The 20394-nt window shown below is 38.3% G+C and overlaps 1 pseudogene; it reads right to left on the bottom strand.

The window, feature by feature from the left end:
• LOC121317850 overlaps nucleotides 1-19999 on the bottom strand; it is a 37382-nt pseudogene extending 17383 nt beyond the window's left edge.
• Between the last annotated feature and the right edge of the window lie 395 nt (nucleotides 20000-20394).

Raw genomic sequence — 20394 nt, 5'->3', positions numbered from 1 at the left:
AGGGAGATCGTGTCTAACTAACTTGCTTGATTTTTTTGAGGATGCAACATCGATAATGGATAATTGCAAAGCATATGACATGGTTTATTTAGATTTCCAGAAAGCTTTTGACAAAGTCCCGCACAAAAGATTAATTCTCAAACTGAACGCAGTTGGGATTCAAGGAAACACATGTACATGGATTAGGGAGTGGTTAACATGTAGAAAACAGAAAGTACTGATTAGAGGAAAAACCTCAGAATGGAGTGTGGTAACCAGTGGTGTACCACAGGGATCAGTATTAGGTCCTCTGCTATTCCTAATCTACATTAATGATTTAGATTCTGGTATAGTAAGCAAACTTGTTAAATTTGCAGACGACACAAAAATAGGAGGAGTGGCAAACACTGTTGCAGCAGCAAAGGTCATTCAAAATGATCTAGACAAGATTCAGAACTGGGCAGACACATGGCAAATGACATTTAATAGAGAAAAGTGTAAGGTACTGCACGCAGGAAATAAAAATGTACATTATAAATATCATATGGGAGATATTGAAATTGGAGAAGGAATCTATGAAAAAGACCTAGGAGTTTTTGTTGACTCAGAAATGTCTTCATCTAGGCAATGTGGGGAAGCTATAAAAAAGGCTAACAAGATACTCGGATACATTGTGAAAAGTGTTGAATTTAAATCAAGGGAAGTAATGTTAAAACTGTACAATGCACTTGTAAGACCTCATCTTGAATATTGTGTGCAGTTCTGGTCACCTCGCTATAAAAAAGATATTGCTGCTCTAGAAAGAGTGCAAAGAAGAGCGACCAGAATTATTCCGGGCTTAAAAGGCATGTCATATGCAGACAGGCTAAAAGAATTGAATCTGTTCAGTCTTGAACAAAGAAGACTACGTGGCGACCTAATTCAAGCATTCAAAATTCTAAAAGGTATTGACAGTGTCGACGCAAGGGACTTTTTCAGCCTGAAAAAAGAAACAAGGACCAGGGGTCACAAATGGAGTTTAGAAAAAGGGGCATTCAGAACAGAAAATAGGAGACACTTTTTTACACAGAGAATTGTGAGGGTCTGGAATCAACTCCCCAGTAATGTTGTTGAAGCTGACACCCTGGGATCCTTCAAGAAGCTGCTTGATGAGATTTTGGGATCAATAAGCTACTAACAACCAAACGAGCAAGATGGGCCGAATGGCCTCCTCTCGTTTGTAAACTTTCTTATGTTCTTATGTTCTAACAAATTCGTACGGAAGCTCTGAAGGGACAAATCAGTATTCATACCAGGCCACCAACCACCAACCCTTTATTGAAATACTAATGCTGGTACTGTATCCCAAACAATATTGCAAACAAGAAAACAGTTTCAATCTTTTAAAGTTATACTACCAATCTAATTACATTATCAACCCACGACTCTTTAACATTTCCCGCGGCTGTGTTTTTAAAGCAGCCCAATTCCGCGGGAATACCGCGGACCTGGTAACACTGAACTGCACTGAAACACAGCCCTGCAGTTTGAGCTGCAGCTGGATCATATCCACATCGCTGGCAGAACACAGACCCTGCAGCTCAGCGGTCTTGTCTTTCATCTCATCTAGTGCAGCTTAGATCGGCTTCAGGTCCACCTGGTGTTCGTACATGACTGGAATTCTCTTTTACACGTAGGGGAATGTATTTGTCGCTGGGAAAGACAAGAAATACTGTATGTTATTTCTTGTAAGACGTATTACATCTATGTAAGTTATAACAACACCTGAAAGATGTATTGCACCATGCTGTGCATTTCTCCAGTCATGCTCAACTACCACTCAGTAGAGCCTTCATCGACGGGCACTAACGCATACATAATGATACTTTTACATAACACCTTAATAGTAAACCTTTGTTTTAATAAACAATGGATTGCAGACTGTTAGAACTGCACTTCTGTATTTCTAAAACTACACACTTCTTGATAATTTTCCAAACAGCTGAATATAAATACAATATTAACACTACTAGTTTGCACTACAGTAATATATACTTCAAACACAAAAACATTATTATGTTGCTGCTTAGAAACTGAAGTGTTTGATTCATCCATTGTCAGTTTCTGATGTCACTTTTCTACTCCACTGCCCTTTAAAAGTTTACCACATTTTTTTGCACGGTATCTTTTTACATTTAATATACTGTACTAGCCACCTTTATAGTTACAGTAAAGGGAGTGCTTCTCTTCAGTGTACTGATTTCTCACGCATGGGCACCAAAACAGATAATTATGGTTTGAATTTTGCAATGATGTTACTAGACCTGCAGATATCCCTTATAAAAGTTTACCAAAGTAAAAGCATAGTAAAGTATAATAAAGCATAGTAAAGCTTAGATAAACATTGTAAAGAATAGCAAGATATGCATAAATCATATTAATAAACATGGCAAACTATGGTAAATGCATAGCATACCCATGGAAAAAGCTTGTGTGACTGCATCATGCCCTTGGGTTCTTATTTGTCAGCACAGTTCTTTTCTTGCACTGCTCCTCAACCCCCCGTGTTTCTTCCCTGATAAGGTATAAGGAGTTTCAAACACAAATCTGTTGATGTTGTGGTTCTTTTCAAAGTTGGTCTTCTGTTCAGCAATTTGTTTCTTCTCAAATAACGTTTTCACAAAGGTGACTTGAATGTATGCATATTTACGGTCCAGTTACTTAGAATCCACCTTAGAAGAAAAATGCTCTTTTATCTTGCTTTTATTGCACTGTTTAATATACGTGCCTTAACATCACAATAACTATAAATAAGAACAAGTAATATAGTGGCAATGGCATTCTAATCAAATTGTTTTGTAAAAGTAAAATGGATGTGAAAAGGTGTGATTTGTATCATTGTTTCAACCTCCAGTCATATCAATGTCATAGTGAAAGATAAACTTTTACTGGACAACATCTGTAATGGAACTATCGAGAGAATCCTGTGTACTGAAGTGAACTCCGAACATGTACAGTATACGTGTATGTCTTTATACAATCAGAAAAGATGAAGCACATGTCACTGTCAAACTGTTCGTTGCCACTCCCAAGGGATCATGTGTGCTTTTGAAAGCTACGTTTCCAATATCGAGAAACCATTTTGGTTTGTTAATTTCCTCTTCATCATTAAAATTAACGAAAGTCATCCATATTGCTATTCATAAAATGATCTGAGAATACATGAGACTGTCACAAAGAATTTTATGAATGGTGTGATTCATATGACTGGGTGGTTTTGTGGTGACGTCAGGCCAGAATGCAAAAAAAAAAAAAAAACACAGGCAAGGTACTGCAGGGCAAAAAGATGCGGCATGCACCTTTATTTAAGCAACAAAAATAAATAAAATATTTTAATACAAACACTGCTCAAGAGCAAAATAAAAGTTTAAACAAAAACAAATCACAAACACAAAATCACCCCCCTAAGGTCCGGCTGAACAGTAGCCTTCATGTTTTGCCATCGATTGCCCCTGTGACATCTGCCAAAAATTCAGGACATGTCATAAAGGATTTTTTAAATAAATACTTTGTATTTTTGTTCTGTTTGGCAACGCTGGTAAACGCATTTACATATACACATGTAACCCACCCCTAGTTTTCCCTCGGAAAACAAATATAATTCTAATGACTGTATGTGTAACGCTTGGTGAATATGTTTTTTCCGGCACTAGAGTTACGATGCCACTTTGCAACACCAAGGTAAACTGAATTAAGGCAGTGATCGTAGTATTCTGGTGAAATGTATAATGTTGGATTTTATAAAGCCACGTTGTCTGGTTAATTGTGCTGGAATAAAAGTTAAATCTAAATTAGAATATATATATATATATATATATATATATATATATATATATATATATATATATATATATATATATAGCGAGCGGTGGCACATGTTGAAACGGTTTACTGCAAGCAACAGGACTTACAGAAAAAATAACTTTAGAAAATTAAAGAACTTTTGAACTTTAGAAAAAACTCCAGCACCGAGTTAGTGATATATTTTTCTCGTATTGAATGTGCCTGAATTCTGTTACTTTTCTGTAAAGAAGATACGGGTTACACATTTCACAAGATTTTTTTATATATCTATATATATATATATTCACATTTACTGACTTTCAGTGCACAACAATAGAAATTATGCTGTTGCATTAGTTTTTTTTTTTTTTTTTTCATTTTATTATTATTATTACACTGAATGTAATAATTGAGTTTGTTTACATTCCAACAGTCAATATTTCATGTATAATACAATCAAAAGAAACGTGCAACTTAGTGGTGTTGTTTATAAATGTTGAAAGTCACAGCCAAATAATTATTTCTTTAGAATCCTGGACATTGGTAGCTCTGTACCTTGATCCCAGACCCTGATAAAAATCTGTGTTCCTAAACTTTAGTGATTAAATAGAGTTACAAACACATAAGATTTCCATTATTAACTGCAGGACCAATAAATAAATAAATAAAATTAACAAAAAAACACTGTAGGAGGAAGTCTGAATAATGCTGTAATTCTAGTAATAATAATAATTTTGAAAACAAATCTTACAATCTTACAAATTCTCAACCATTATTATTATTATTATTATTATTATTATTATAATAATAAATCAGGGACAAGTGTATGATTTATGAATCAATGAAAGTTTCACGACGTATTGCACACTGTACACAAAATGGAGCACGGAAAAATAAAAAAAGACTTTTTTTTTTTTAAAGAGGCAGTGTTAATCACAGGTATGTCCAAATGTGTAACAGAGCAAATGTAGTAATAAAATATGTCTTTAAATTAATAGTCTGCCGAGGCTGTCATTAGTTTAGATTTGACTGTAGAAAGCGTTCAATAACTTCTAGTATGCAGCATTTTGCTGTCGTTCACGTTTATGAATAGCAGGTTGCATCTCAACACCCTGGTATTACTGAACTGCAGACACGAGGGGTGCAGCAAGGAATCGATGCATCTCAACGCCCTGGTATTAATGTGAGGAACTGCAGACACGAAGGTTGCAGCAATTAATCAATGCATCTCAACGCCCTGGTATTACTGAACTACAGACACGAGGGGTACATCAATGAATCGATGCATCCATTATTGATCATCTATCCTTAAATTTCCCGAGCTTCAATTACATATTGGTGAATCGATGCATTAAATTAGAACTGTTTGAAATCTCCTGATGCCTGTTTGCATTAAAACCTTGAGTGTGTGAGAGTGCGCTTCTGAAGTATCTGAAGGTCTATTGTATTGACGTTTTCTTGATTTAAAAATGAAGGCAATACATTTTTTTTTGTTTGTTTGTTTTAATCTACCAATTACCTTTTATTACATAAAAATAAGCTGATTTTAGTGTGGTAGTTAAATTACTGAGGATTTATGAGATTAATTAAAATGTTTTGCTTTGGACATAAATTGATAACATTAATGAATCACCAGAGTTCAGATAGAAATGACTTGTGTTCATATTTTTTATTATTATATCAATGTTAAAGGGATATTGGGACACACAGCTATTCTTTTCCGTTGTTAAAAACGCAAGCCCTTTATTTCTTTTTTGAAGTTGAGCCTTTGGGTTTAACTTTTATGCACAACAGTGTTTTTAGTTATTGGATCTTGTGTTAAAAAAAAAAAAAAAAAAAGTTAATGTTCTTCAGGTTTCCAATTGCACCACAGAAGACACACAGTTATATTTGATCTATGCTGTGCAGCTGTGCTGATAAACTGATAGCGGGGGTTTTAAATAATATTCAAATGTTTGCAAATCAGGCTGGTTCCTAGACATGTTTCAAAGACAAGATGTCTTTGTTGGTTCTCACTGAGGCTGAAAAGAGGATAATGACACGCTATCAAGTTGTGTCACAGATCATGTAACAGATTACTTGCTTGAAGACCATGTTTTAAAAAAAAAATTTTGATGTGCACACACATGGATTGGGGCGTGGTTAACATGTAGAAAACAGAAAGTACTGATTAGATGAGAAACCTCAAAACGGAGCGAGGTAACCAGTGGAGTACCACAGGGATCAGTATTAGGTTCTCTTCTATTCCTAATCTACATTAATGATTTAGATTCTGGTATAGTAAGCAAACTTGTTAAATTTGCAGATGACACAAAAATAGGAGTGACAAACGCTGTTGCAGCAGCAAAGGTCATTCAAAATAATCTAGACAAGATTCAGAACTGGGCAGACACATGGCAAATGACATTTAGAGAAAAGTAAGATACTGCACGCAGGAAATAAAAATATGCATTATAAATATCATATGGGAGATACTGAAATTGAAGAAGGAATCTATGAAAAAGACCTAGGAGTTTATGTTGACTCAGAAATGTCTTCATCTAAACAATGTGGGGAAGCTATAAAAAAGGCCAACAAGATGCTCGGATATATAGTGAAACGTGTTGAATTTATCAAGGGAAGTAATGTTAAAACTATACAATGCATTAGTAAGACCTCATCTTGAATATTGTGTTCAGTTCTGGTGACCTCGCTACAAAAAGAATATTGCTGCTGTACAAAGAAATGTCTTCATCTAGACCAGTGGTTTTCAAACTGGGGTACGTGTACCCCTGGGGCTACTCGAGCGCTCCTCAGGGGGTATGCGAGAAAAATCCTGTAATGGCGGACTTCAGATTTTTATTTCTTTTATTTTTTTACTACATTGTAGTACTTTACGATCTACTTAGCAATCGATTTAACAATGTTGAATCTCCTTTCAAATAAAACCTCAACTGTACTGGTGTACATTTCCTTTCTGTTGGGCGACGTTAACTATACCCAACTGGAGTTTAAATGTTCAGTGTTTGTAGTTTAGTTTAATCAGTTCAGTGTGTTTTATCTAAGTTTATGTTTTTAAATAACAGTATTATTGAGTTTAGCAGGCAGCTGTGCCGCCCTACTTAGACAGTGAAATCAATGTGCTGGAGTGTACACGACTGTGTTATCTTTACTTTACTCCTTTGTCGAGTAATTGCATTAGCCTACGCATGTACGCCGCTAATTATTAGGCTAATAAAATCAAAAGCACGGTATTATTATTATTACAATAATGGAATCACATATTTATAAAAACAAATTATTAATAATAATCAATCCCTAACTCCTGTTTTGGGAAGTGTCTGAAATTGGATTCCCTACTCCAGACCTATTTAGTGTGTTCATATCATATAGCGACTGTCCATCAACAAGCTGTCTGGCAGCTGATTAACATGAATAGGCGACTGCACTAAACACTAACATGTAAGCATTTTGCTAAAAGTCATTTTTGACTGCATGATATAAATTTCACCCTTCTGCATTTGTTGGAAGAAATGCACGACTTTTGTTGAGAATTGCTTTCTGATTTTAAATTAGAACCCTAGTTTTGTTTTCAAAAGCATAACCTGTTTTTGGACTCATTTAGCCACTTATTGGTTTGGATTTTGAATAACATACCCTTGTCTAGGGCTGCATTGTTTACTAATCAGGATGTAGTTTTACTGAAATCTGTGATAAAAAGCAGGCACATTGGTAGGTAAGCATTTACATGTAAGTACTTACATCAGTAAGTACTTAAGCCTAGTAATTAGAAAATAATTTTTTTTTCTGTTCTCATAGGTATATTATCACCCTATCTGAGATGGGGGATGTGGTAGACTAGATTTTTGGAAAAAGGGGTATGGGGCCTAAAAAGTTTGAAAACATTGAAAACCACTGATCTAGACAATGTGGAGAAGCTATAAAAAAGGCCAACAAGATGCTTGGCAATATTGTGAAATGTGTTGAATTTAAATCAAGGGAAGTAATGTTAAAACTGTACAATGCATTAATAAGACCTCATCTAGAATATTGTGTTCAGTTCTGGTCACCTTGCTACAAAAAGGATATTGCTGCTCTAGAAAGAGTGCAAAGAAGAGCGACCAGAATTAGTCCAGGTTTAAAAGTAATGTCATATTCAGACAGGCTAAAAGAATTAAATCTATTCAGTCTTGAACAAAGAAGACTACGCGGCAACCTGATTCAAGCATTCAAAATTGTAAACGGTATTGACAATGTTGACCCATGGGACTTTTTGGACCTGAAAAAAGAAACAAGGACCAGGGGTCACAAATGGAGACTAGACAGAGGGGCATTCAGAACAGAAAATAGAAGGCACTTTTTACACAGAGAATTGTGAGGGTCAGGAACCAACTGCCCAGTAATGTTGTTGAAGCTGAGACCCTGGGATCTTTCAAGAAGCTGCTTGATGAGTTTCTGGGATCAATAAGCTACTAACAACCAAACGAGCAAGATGGGCCGGATGGCCTCCTCTCGTTTGTAAACTTTCTTATGTTCTTAAGTTAGGTTAACAATACACAGCACAGTGTGATATTCTGTAATGTTATATTTTAAAATGTGATATTCTGTAATGTGATAGTTTGTACTGTGATATTCTGTAAAGTGATACTTTACAATGTGATATTCTGTAACAATTGTAAGCCACCCTGGATAAAATAAATAAATAAATAAATAAATAAATAATCTGGACACCAAGATTAGAGCAATCAGTAAAATGAAAAAGAAGATCCACGGCCTGTATCAACGGTATGCAGATGCATGTACAAATGTAACACTGTGACAGAGAAAGAATGAATCTCTCACCTGACCTGTGAGGACGTTGTGTAAAGGTAACAGAGTGCCCTGGACTGGATGGACTGACAATTCATTCCAGGGAAAGGTGGAAGTCAGCCATCTAGAAAGGGGGCGGAGCTATGGTACACCAAGTCATCGCCCCAGAAGGGAAGCGATGTGGCCACCGCAGACTGGAGGAGAAACGGTTGCACTGGCTAACCAAGGGGGTGTGACTGACAAAACAAAAGGGGACGTGGCTAAGCGATCTGTTCCTTTGTTATGGTTGTGAGAGAACCCATGAAGGAGAAGTGTTTGTGTTTAGTGTTTGTTTGTTTTGTTGTGTCTAATTGTACTCGTTTGTTCTATTAGACAGCTAACACTGGGAGATGTCGCTTGAGGCCAGGACCAACCCGGACAACACTTCACCACTGTACACTAACACATTGTATTTCACCATTTGCACATTAGCACTCACTCTGGACTTATGATTGTGTGTGTGTCTTTGCATGGGCTATACTGTGTTTATTATTTTGGGACTGTAACCCGTTGTTTGGAATAGTGCGATACACATTGCTGGCTATTGCCTGGGATTACTCTTTGTGGTCGCCAGACCAGGATTACGTTTGTTTGGATCATGAACTTTGTTGTCTGTCTTCTGTTTCGTAATCACATCACCTCTACACCTGCGCATTGCAAACCACTTTACCATAAACACATAGAGAGACAGCTCCAGATGTAACCCTGTATACGCGGAGATAACTACACTCAACAACTTGTTCCAAAAAGGTTACACAAAAAAGGAATAGTGGTTCTATAGATATTTTCAAAACGATATATTTTTAAAAAGCGTAATCCACGAATTACACTTGTTATTTATTTTCTACATTTCAGATTCAGGGATAAATCAAATCATTAAACTGGCTAAAGTTTATAACTGTTTATAGCTTCTAACAACATGAACTCTATGTGAATTAATATGTGAATTATTATTGAATTACTATGTGAATTATTATTGTACAAATATGTAAATGCATTGGACAGCGTCTGTAACTAAATTGTGGAGCTGACACCTCTCCAGGGAAGCAGCATTGCTGCTAGCTGACTGGCACCAGGACCGCTTGATCTCACAAACACAATGAACTGCATGTACGTGTGAAGAAACGCATGATTCTACCACCTGAAACTATTCTTACCTGTCTTATAGCAAACAGGTATTTGCAAACTTTAGATCCAATTTTGAAGAAAGTGAAAAGGCAAGATCAACTTTTCAGAGAGCAATAACATTGCTCTAAATGATAGAAAACCTGCAAAAAAGTCCTCTTAATTATGGAGCTGCCTATGCAAGGGCTGCTGAGGACCGCTAGCATCTATTCCTGGTCCTTCTGGTGCAGGGAGAGGCAGCTCCTGCTCCTCTCTCCCTGATGGTGATGGAGGCAGAGGCAGCTCCAGCTCCTCTCCTCGTGATGGTGGGGGAAATGATACCAGTAGGCATTCATCCTCTGCTGGTGGGGGAAGTGAAACCAGCAGGCATTCATCCTCTGCTGGTGGAAAGGGGCCCAGCAGGCATTCACCCTCTGCTGGTGGACGTGACGGAGGCAGAGGCAGCTCCTGCTGCTCTGCTCCTGCCAGTGAAGGTAGCGGATGCATGTAGTCTCCTGGCGGCGGAGGTGGGAGCAACATGTAGTCTACTCTTGTTACAGGGGACTGGTGCGGCTCTCCCTCCTGCTCTGGAGACAGCAACGGCTCTTCTCCCTCTGGCGCTGGAGGCAAAACCAGCAGGCATTCTTCCTCTGCTGGAGGAGACTTGGGCGTGGACGCTCTGCCTTCCTCTTCCACTTTCCCCTTCTCTGCCTCCTCCTCACCTTCCTTTCCTGGGACAGTTCCTCCTCTCCCTCTTGGTAGGGGCAGCGCACCACCGGGTGCCCGAACTCCCCACAGGCAAGGCACCAGCCTTGGTCCTCTAGACAACCGAGGAGGTCCGCCAGATCCTGGCAGCCATCTCTCCAGCTTCAGCCTTCCAATTCTCTATTATATTTTTTGTTGTTGTCTTTGTTTTTTTTGTTTTTAAACCAGAAACTGCGGTTGGAAGAGGCAGAGGCAGCTCCTGGCGGTGGGCTGGTCTCGTGGCCTTCAGGCAAAGCCACTCCTCCGCATCCTCCACCTTTCCCTGAATGAATTTTCTACCCGCAGTATCCCTGGTCTGACGCTTGGAGGCGCTGTTTTCCCAGTTCTGACACCACGTGTCACAAAGACGGCCGGAGTGGGTGGCGTCAGACCAGAGCCAGGAAATAAACAACGAGAGAGGTGGAGTTTGTGGAGCTGAGAGCGAATGGTTTCGCTCAGCATTTAATAAATAAACAGAACAGAAAATAAAAAGGTTGTAACAAACAAAAATACGGGACACGGCACATTCGCCACACATAATCCAGAGTGAGTGAAAATATGCAGCTGTACCGAGACTCGATTGATAATCAATCATTCAATTGGAGTCGCGGTACAACTGCATGTGAATTAATAAAGTGCAATTCCCCGTGCTCACATATTATTACTTTTTACTTGCATGTGAACTGCTGTGCAATCCTCGTGCCTAAATACAAATATACATTTTAAACACTCGTGTTACACAGACCCGTTTATATCCCGTGTACCAATGACTATACACTAACATTTAACACACCACACGCAACATATAACAGATAATATACACAGAGGCAGGCACTTCGTCACAAGGATGCTTGATTAATGTTGCAGTTGTAGGATGTTTGATTAATGTTGCAGTTGTAGGATGCTTGATTAATTTTGCAGTTGTAGGATGCGTGATTAATTTTGCAGTTGTAGGATGCTTGATTAATTTTGCAGTTGTAGGATGCTTGGTTATTGTTGCAGTTGTAGAATGGTTGATTAATGTTGCAGTTGTAAGATGCTTGATTAATGTTGCAGTTGTATGATGCTTGATTAATTTTGCAGTTGTAGGATGCTTGATTAATATTGCATCTACATGGAGGGTGATTTTCTTAAATGCAGACAAACCACTAGCAAAGGATTCTAGATAAAGCAAAGTTATAAAGGGGTCGGAGCTACGGTACACTAATCAATTAACCCAGATGGGAAACAACGTGGCATCCACGGATTGGAAGAGTGGATGTGCTTGTTAACCAAGGGGTCATGGTTGACGGTATTTAGGGACGTAGTGATCTGATCTGTTCCTGTAAATGGTTAACTAACATAACTGAAAGGAGAAACTGTGTTGGAATACCCTGAGTGTTTGTTTGTTTGTGGTCTTTCCTAAATTATGCTTGTTCGTTATTATTTAGACGGCTAAACACGATCCAGGTCCTGTTGCTAAAAGCCAACATGAATCTAGACATCACTGCACTTTGTATCACCACTGAACTGTATTTTCACTACAAGCACTAGAGCACGCATTGTGGACAGGTGTTTATGTTTGTGTATTTGTTACATGTGGGTGAAATAAAACAGGAGTATTATTATTTCAGGGCCAACCCATGGATTATAAATAAGCAATACTGTATTGCTTATTGCTGTATTACTGTATTGCTCAGAAAACACAGGACATTGGGGAAACACTGCAGCTCAAAGTCAAACAGCCACGTGTGTTTTTCTGATAACAAACAAGCTGAAACTCGGAGCAGCTGATTCAAATTCAGCGCCGTTCTGAGACACGGGGGAGGGGACGAGCCAAGAGCACAGCAGAACAATGCAGCTATAAATGAGGCAGTCTTCCCAGCGACAGCGACTGGAAGCGACAGTGTGGGAGAAGTACAGGCGTGGAAAAGTGCAGAGCAGTTTAGAAGCAGTTTGAAACCCATCAAGATGGTCTTCAAGCCAGTAATCTGTGACACCTGCATAATGTAGGAAATCCGAGAAAACTCAGCAGAGCTAAACCAAGTGTGCGTAAAGTGCCACGCGATCCAGGACTTGCATAAACTAGTAAGTATGCTGGAAATGAAGCTGGAAGAAATGAGACAGCAACAGGATTTTGAGGAGCTGGCACATCCACAATTCATGGAAGTCTGTACCACCCCTAACAGACTGAAAACCAACAGAGAAATAGAAGGTCAGAATAGCTGGGTTCAGGTAGGCAGAAGCAGGGAAAAAAAGAAACTTTGTCAAACACAACCACCAGAAATCAAAACAAACAACAGATTTGAGTCACTTCAAAATTTTGATGAGCAGAACCAACAACAAGAGAACGAAAAGAACAACATCCAGGACCCGATTGACAGTGGTGACCAGACAGCAAAAAAAAAGGGAGGTCATGATTGTTGGGGACTCCATATTGAGAAACACAGCAAGTTCAATTCACAGTTTGGACCCCCTTACTATAACAGTGTTCTGCATCTGTCAAGCACATCACTAAGAACGTGGACAGGCTCCTAGAACGAACAGGAGATGACCAGGTAGTAGTCGTCCACATCGGTACAAACAGCATTGGAAGAGACAAACCAAAATCCCTGCAAAACAAATTCAGAGAGCTAGGAAGGAAATTAAAAGACAAGACTAAAACTGTGATATTTTCTGGTATACTACCGGCACCTTGCAAAGGACCATATGGACAGCTTGAAATAATTAATCAAAACGCATGGCTGAAGACGTGGTGCACACGGGAAGGCTTCACCTATCTTGATCATTGGACCACATTCTACAACAAGGACTATCTGTATAGACGGGACGGACTGCACTTAAATAAAAAAGGAACCAGTCTACTTGGAGAAAAGATCCTCAAGCAGGTTCAGAAGCATTTAACTAGAAAGGAAGGGGGAGAAATCAACAAAAAAAACAGAAGGGAGACCGAATCAAAACAAGGACAACAACTCAGGTAAGACAACCCTTAAATGTATTTATCTAAACGCTAGAAGTATCAGCAACAAAATTTTAAAACTTGAAGCTACTGCACTAACAAGTAACTATGATGTGATAGGTGTTACAGAAACGTGGTTGTCTGAGAGTGATGGGGACGAATATAATATTTGTGGGTATACACTGTATAGGAAAGACAGGCAGGACAGAAGAGGAGGAGGGGTAGCACTATACATAAGAAACAGTCTTGAAGCCCAGGTGTTAAACCTGGACAAAGAAAATAAAGCCTAATCAATATGGGTCAGAATAACGGACAAAAATTCAAAGGGCATAATAATAGCAGCATGCTATAGACCACCTGATTTAGACAGAGAACAAAATAATCTGTTATACAATGACATTAGAAATGCATGTAGCAAAGGAGGTGTCATACTAATGGGGGATTTCAACTTCCCCCATATAAAATGGGAAAACCCGGTGGGGAGCACGACGGATGAAATTGAAATGGTGGAAATGACAAATGACTGCTTCCTAACACAATTTGTCAAGGCACTAACTAGAGGGGAGGCATACCTTGATTTAGTCTTTTCAAATAACGAAGACAGAATATCTAAAACAGAGGTCAGAGAACCACTAGCAAACTCAGACCACAACATGGTCTCATTGGAAATGCTTTTTAAAACCCCAAAAGTAATGACTAAAGTTAAGGCTTACAATTTTAGAAAAGCAAACTATGAAGGTATGAAACAGAGACTAACAGAAGTAGATTGGAGTAAAATAGAGAAAACATCCATAGAAAAAGGATGGCTGTTCTTCAAAAATGTAGTAACAGAGGCGCAAAACAATTACATCCCTAAAGTAGACAAATGTAAATGTAAAACTAAATTGCCAAAATGATTCAATAGATCAATTAAAAAAAAAAATATTCAGCGAAAAAAGGCACTTTACAGAGTGTTAAAAAGGGACCAAAAAGAAAGTACACAGAAAGAGTACACGGAACTGCAAACGCAAGTCAAAAAAGAAGTTAGAAAGGCCAAGAGAGAAATAGAAATGAACATTGCTAAGGGAGCTAAAACCAATTCCAAAATGTTTTTCCAATATTACAACAGCAAGAGAACATTGCAAACGTAATACCGATCCACAAAAAGGGAAACAAAACTGAACCAGGTAACTACAGACCAGTAAGCCTGACTTCTATTATATGCAAACTTATGGAAACTATAATAAGATCCAAAATGGAATATTACCTATATGGTAACAGTATCCTGGGAAACAGTCAACATGGTTTTAGGAAAGGGAGATCATGTCTAACTAACTTGCTTGATTTTTTTGAGGATGCAACTTCGGTAATGGATAATTGCAAACCATATGACATGGTTTATTTAGCTTTCCAGAAAGCTTTTGACAAAGTCCCGCAGAAAAGATTAATTCTCAAACTGAACGCAGTAGGGATTCAAGGAAACACATGTACATGGATTAGGGAGTGGTTAACATGTAGAAAACGGAAAGCTCTGGGAAACCTCAGAATGGAGTGTGGTAACCAGTGGAGTACCACAGGGATCAGTATTAGGTCCTCTGCTATTCCTAATCTACATTAATGATTTAGATTCTGGTATAGTAAGCAAACTTGTTAAATTCGCAGACGACACAAAAATAGGAGGAGTGGCAAACACTGTTGCAGCAGCAAAGGTCATTCAAAATGATCTAGACAAGATTCAGAACTGGGCAGACACATGGCAAATGACATTAATAGAGAATAGTGTAAGGTACTGCACGCAGGAAATAAAAATATGCATTATAAATATCATATGGGAGATACTGAAATTGGAGAAGGAATCTATGAAAGATCTAGGAGTTTTTGTTGACTCAGAAATCTAGACAATGTGGGGAAGCTATAAAAAAGGCTAACAAGATGCTTGGATACATTGTGACAAGTGTTGAATTTGAATCAAGGGAAGTAATGTTAAAACTGTACAATGCACTAGTAAGACCTCATCTTGAATATTTTGTTCAATTCTGGTCACCTCGCTATAAAAAAGATATTGCTGATCTAGAAAGAGTGCAAAGAACAGCGACCAGAATTATTCCAGGTTTAAAAGGCATGTCATATGCAGACAGGCTAAAATTATTGAATCTATTCATTCTTGAACAAAGAAGACTATGCAGCGACCTGATTCAAGCATTCAAAATTCTAAAAGGTATTGACAATGTCGACCCAAGGGACTTTTTGGACCTGAAAAAAGCAACAAGCTTTCTTATGTTCATTGACATTGTTTATTGTTTACTGCTGTTTGCCATCAGGCCATTGGATTTAAAAAACAGTAAACAACATTGCAGCTGGATTATAATTGTATGTCTCTTTATTGATCACCTGCACATGCACACTGCTAATCATTTTGCCACAGTACTGTATACTTTTAAATCAAGATGTTTTTGTCATGCTACTTACTTTTGAAAACAAGCGTGCCAGTCACAATGCCAGCATTGAGCTCCTTGCTGAACCAGTTGTATTGGTTGAAAAGGTATTGGTACACAGTAGCTGTACCACAAGCCACAGCTTGTTAAAGAGGCTGCACTGATCACCTTGTTGTACAAAGCCGCAGTTGCATCAGTACAAACATGAGTTTCACAACAAAACACAAACACACATCTTGCCACAAAAATATGCCTGTTGTATTGTTTTGGTTTTTTAGTATCTAGAACTTTCTACAGTGTCCTGAAAAAAACACCTTAATCCAGAGCAAAGCTTACGAACAGTTGATGCTTTCGAAAGGTCTTAAACAAAAATTGAAACTAAAACTGTTGAGTTCTTACGAGACAGGGCAAGACCTGCACTACAGTCTAGTCATACACTAACACAGCACTGGCAAGTGGCTGCACTGGAGTGATACACTAACACAGCACTGGCAAGTGGCCAAGATATACTTCTAGTTTTAGTCTACCTTTATATAAGGCCAACCAATATGTGCAGGACAGAGTACAGTATGTGCAGAGTGAAGTGTACAGTGTTCTATCAAACTGACACAAATAATGTATTTAGAGTATTTATAGATTTACTTGAATATACAAATATATTAGTCTAATTTAGAGACATTATGAAACTGAAAAATATATTTATTGAGTTAACCCATGACAGGCCAAGCTAGTATTCCAGGTAACGCATCCCTGCTTGCCTTGCACTGGCAAGACTGTACCTGTTCACAGAAGTAGCCCTTGTGTTAGAGACTGACATCCATTAGATTCAGTCATATTGGAGAGTACACTAATATCCATTAGATTCAGTCACAATGGAAAAGTATATTATTTCATGTAAGCTTGTTCAATTTTATTTTATGTGTAAAATATAGGTATGTCAGTAAATGGTCGAGCCTATAAGAGAAGGACTGCTATCTGCTGCTATATGATCTCAGGTACAGCACTACATACAAGGGGAGGAAGCTGGAGAGAAAGCTGTCTGTATGGACAGCACAATATAAAGCCCTTCTTTGGAAATAAAGTAAAAAAGATGAGAAAAACAAACTTATTTAATGTGATCAGTGCTAAAAAAGAAAAGAAATGAACTACTTTAATGTGATCAGTGCTAAATAACATCACTAAGTGCAAAGGAATGGTAAAATCAAATGATGTGTTTGTACGTATGGCATGTTATTCACTTGAGGTCTATTTAGTTTGTTTATAGTTTGAGTTCAGTTCCCTGGTCATTTTCATATTCAAGTCTGATGTCAGCTGCTGGTCTCAACGACCACACCCAACTCCCCATAAAAGTACTGGCCCTACCACATAGTTGGTTCTTTTCTGTACAGTGCCTACACATAAATACAGAGACAGGAAAGAAAAACAGTGGAAAACATAAGACACTAGAATTATACGTCTGCACCTCAATCATGTATTTCTTCAGTGTAAGCAACTGTATCAATATTCTGCAATTACAGGGTCACAGCATGCACTATACTGTGGAAGTAACAAAAAGACCAGTACAGATACTTTTCAGTACTCAATCCTTTCTCATTCACATGTTTTCAATCCATGGTGCACTCACCATTAAAATGGCTTGCCCTGCCTTGCTTTTATTAGATAATATGTTTTATTAGATTAAGGCAACCTGTAGAAGAATAGGTAATAAAGAGATTAATCGTAATCAGATAAATGCATATTACCTAACAGGACTTTCATGGAAAATGCAAATTGATAAAAACTATTCAAATTCTCTAGTGTCTGAAGGGCTGGAAATCAATCCACCACAGTGTGTACCGGCTGCTTATTTCCTGGCAGCCCTAGTCACAGGGCCTTATATAGCTCATTAAGAGTGCGGAAGGGGGTTTCCAGAAATCTTCATTTGTTTAACAGTGTCTGTTTTGTTTCCTGAGCTAATCTGAGTTGAGCTGACACTGTACTGTAACTTGCTAGCCTGCTGAATAGTAACGTGTTGATTTTATTAATGTGCAGTATGAGTCAAGGGGGAAGGAACTTCATCAACACAAACTTTTATCAGCCTTTGGCAATGTAATAAAACCGGATTGCTGCGTCTTATAAAGCACAGTGCAAGTTAGGCTAAACTATGAGATAAACTAAGAATGTACTAAATAAACACTGAATAATTTTACATTGTATTTTTTTTCAAACATAAAATCATTTGATTCTTAATTTTGTTTGAGATCAAAAAAAAGTCTGTTGTGAAAATCCTGACATGAAAGATTTTTTAAAGTACAGATTAGGATTTTATAAGTAACATCGGGGTGGCAGGTATCCAATTATAATAACACAAAGTACAGTACAAAGTGATTCAGTCAGAAAGGTATTATTTGGAATGTTACATAGTACATTGCTGCCTGAAATGGAAGAACAAATCGAATAAATATCAAGTGTAAATGTAAGTGCTAGTCCTCCTCCCCAACCCCCATTTAATCTTCTTGTCCTATGAACTACTTTCTAATCCCAGTAGCTAATGGTGCCACCTACTGGTAGAACGGGACACTGCAGCATGTGCTTCAGACGGAGAAGTGTGCTGCATTCTGTGCATTATTATCGCAAGCTGCTTTCCCCATCATTGAGTATTCTCAAATTTAAACATCTAATTCAATTAAATAAGAAACGTCCTACCCACCCCCATTTGTGATATATATATATATATATATATATATATATATATATATATATATATAGCTCTGGAAAAAATTAAGAGACCACTGCAAAATTATCAGTTTCTCTGGTTTTACTATTTATAGGTATGTGTTTGGGTAAAATGAACAATTTTGTTTTATTCTATAAACTACTGACAACATTTCTCCCAACTTCCAAATAACAATATTGTCATTTAGAGCATTTATTTGCAGAAAATGACAACTGGTCAAAATAACAAAAAAAAGATGCAGTGTTGTCAGACCTTTCGAATAATGCAAAGAAAATAAGTTCAGATTCATTTTTAAACAACACAATACTAATGCTTTAACTTAGGAAGAGTTCAGAAATCAATATTTGGTGGAATAACCCTGATTTTCAAGTACAGCTTTCATGCGTCTTGGCATGCTCTCCACCAGTCAGGTCAATCAAGATGTGGATGGAGGACCACCAGATCAAGACCCTGTCATGGCCAGCCCAATCTCCAGACCTGAACCCCATTGAAAACCTCTGGAATGTGATCAAAAGGAAGATGGATGGTCACAAGCCGAGCTGCTTGAATTTTTGCGCCAGGACTGGCATAAAGTCACCCAACATCTATGTGAAAGACTGGTGGAGAGCATGCCAAGACGCATGAAAGCTGTGCTTGAAAATCAGGGTTATTCCACCAAATATTGATTTCTGAACTCTTCCTAAGTTAAAACATTAGTATTGAGTTGTTTAAAAATGAATCTGAACTTATTTTCTTTGCATTATTCGAGGTCTGACAACACTGCATCTTTTTTGTTATTTTGACCAGTTGTCATTTTCTGCAAATAAATTAGAAGAATTTATGCTGTTTTGAAGGCAAAGGGTGGTCACAGCAAATATTGATTTGATGTAGATCAAATCAATTTTTTGTTCCATTACTGAATATGTCAAACACTCGCCACTACACACATAAAGATGTTTTCAGTGAATGGTCGAAATGATTTTGGCTGGTAAAATGGTAAAAAGTCTGAGTGGTTGGTGAATGGTTAATTTTAGCCCCTGCTGTTTTACCAGCATCATTCAATAGAGCAGCGTTAGGATCACCATAATTATCAAGTCAGAGTGGCCCAGAATTTGGGACGTAAATGAAAATGGGCAGTGTATATTTAGTATAGCAAAATACCATGTTATATTTTAATTGAAAGGTTGTTGAAAGCAGATCTCTCATCCTCTTTCTCTCCCTCTGATCGTAATGTTAAAAATGCCTGCAAGCTCGTATGAAGACATACTCGTGACAGACATGGACCAACCAAAACGCGATACTCTTTTGTGGTTCCATCACTGTGTCTCCGCTCAGGGGCCAGACCTAAAGCTGCAGAACTGTTGGGTCTGGAAGCCACAGAGTCCCCAGTACCTGGCTCAGCAGGTCATGACGGGCCAGCAGCTCCCGCAGCTGACCGAACGGGAGCTGTGCCAGTGTCAAGAACCAGGTCCTCATGGGACACTTTGGGGCTACTAAGAGCACCCGAGCCTGATCTTACCTGATCTCTTTGCACAGTGGAAGCTGTGGCAGTGATGGAAAAGCATATAGCAGAGTCCTGGGCTATCTGTGGGCCAGCGTGTCTATGCCGAGTGGGTGACCGCTCTCCACTAGGGAATACCAGTGGGGACAATGGGTGGACTCCTGGGTCACAAATAGGTCTATCTCTGTGCACCCAAACCTTTCCCAAATAAGGTTCACAACTTCTGGGTAAAGTCATCATTCCGAACTGTGGGGTTACCCTCTTGAGAGGAGGTCTGGTGCCCAGTTCTTCACCCCTGACAGGTGAACTGGCAGCGTTGATGCACACGTTTAATAATAAAGTGTGTATTAATATGTGGGCACAAAGATTA

This window comes from Polyodon spathula, chromosome 7 (assembly GCF_017654505.1).
Source record: "Polyodon spathula isolate WHYD16114869_AA chromosome 7, ASM1765450v1, whole genome shotgun sequence".
In the NCBI taxonomy this organism is placed as follows: Eukaryota; Metazoa; Chordata; class Actinopteri; order Acipenseriformes; family Polyodontidae; genus Polyodon; species Polyodon spathula.
Note: the sequence above shows the minus strand (reverse complement) of the source record. Positions and strands in the feature narration are given on the sequence as shown.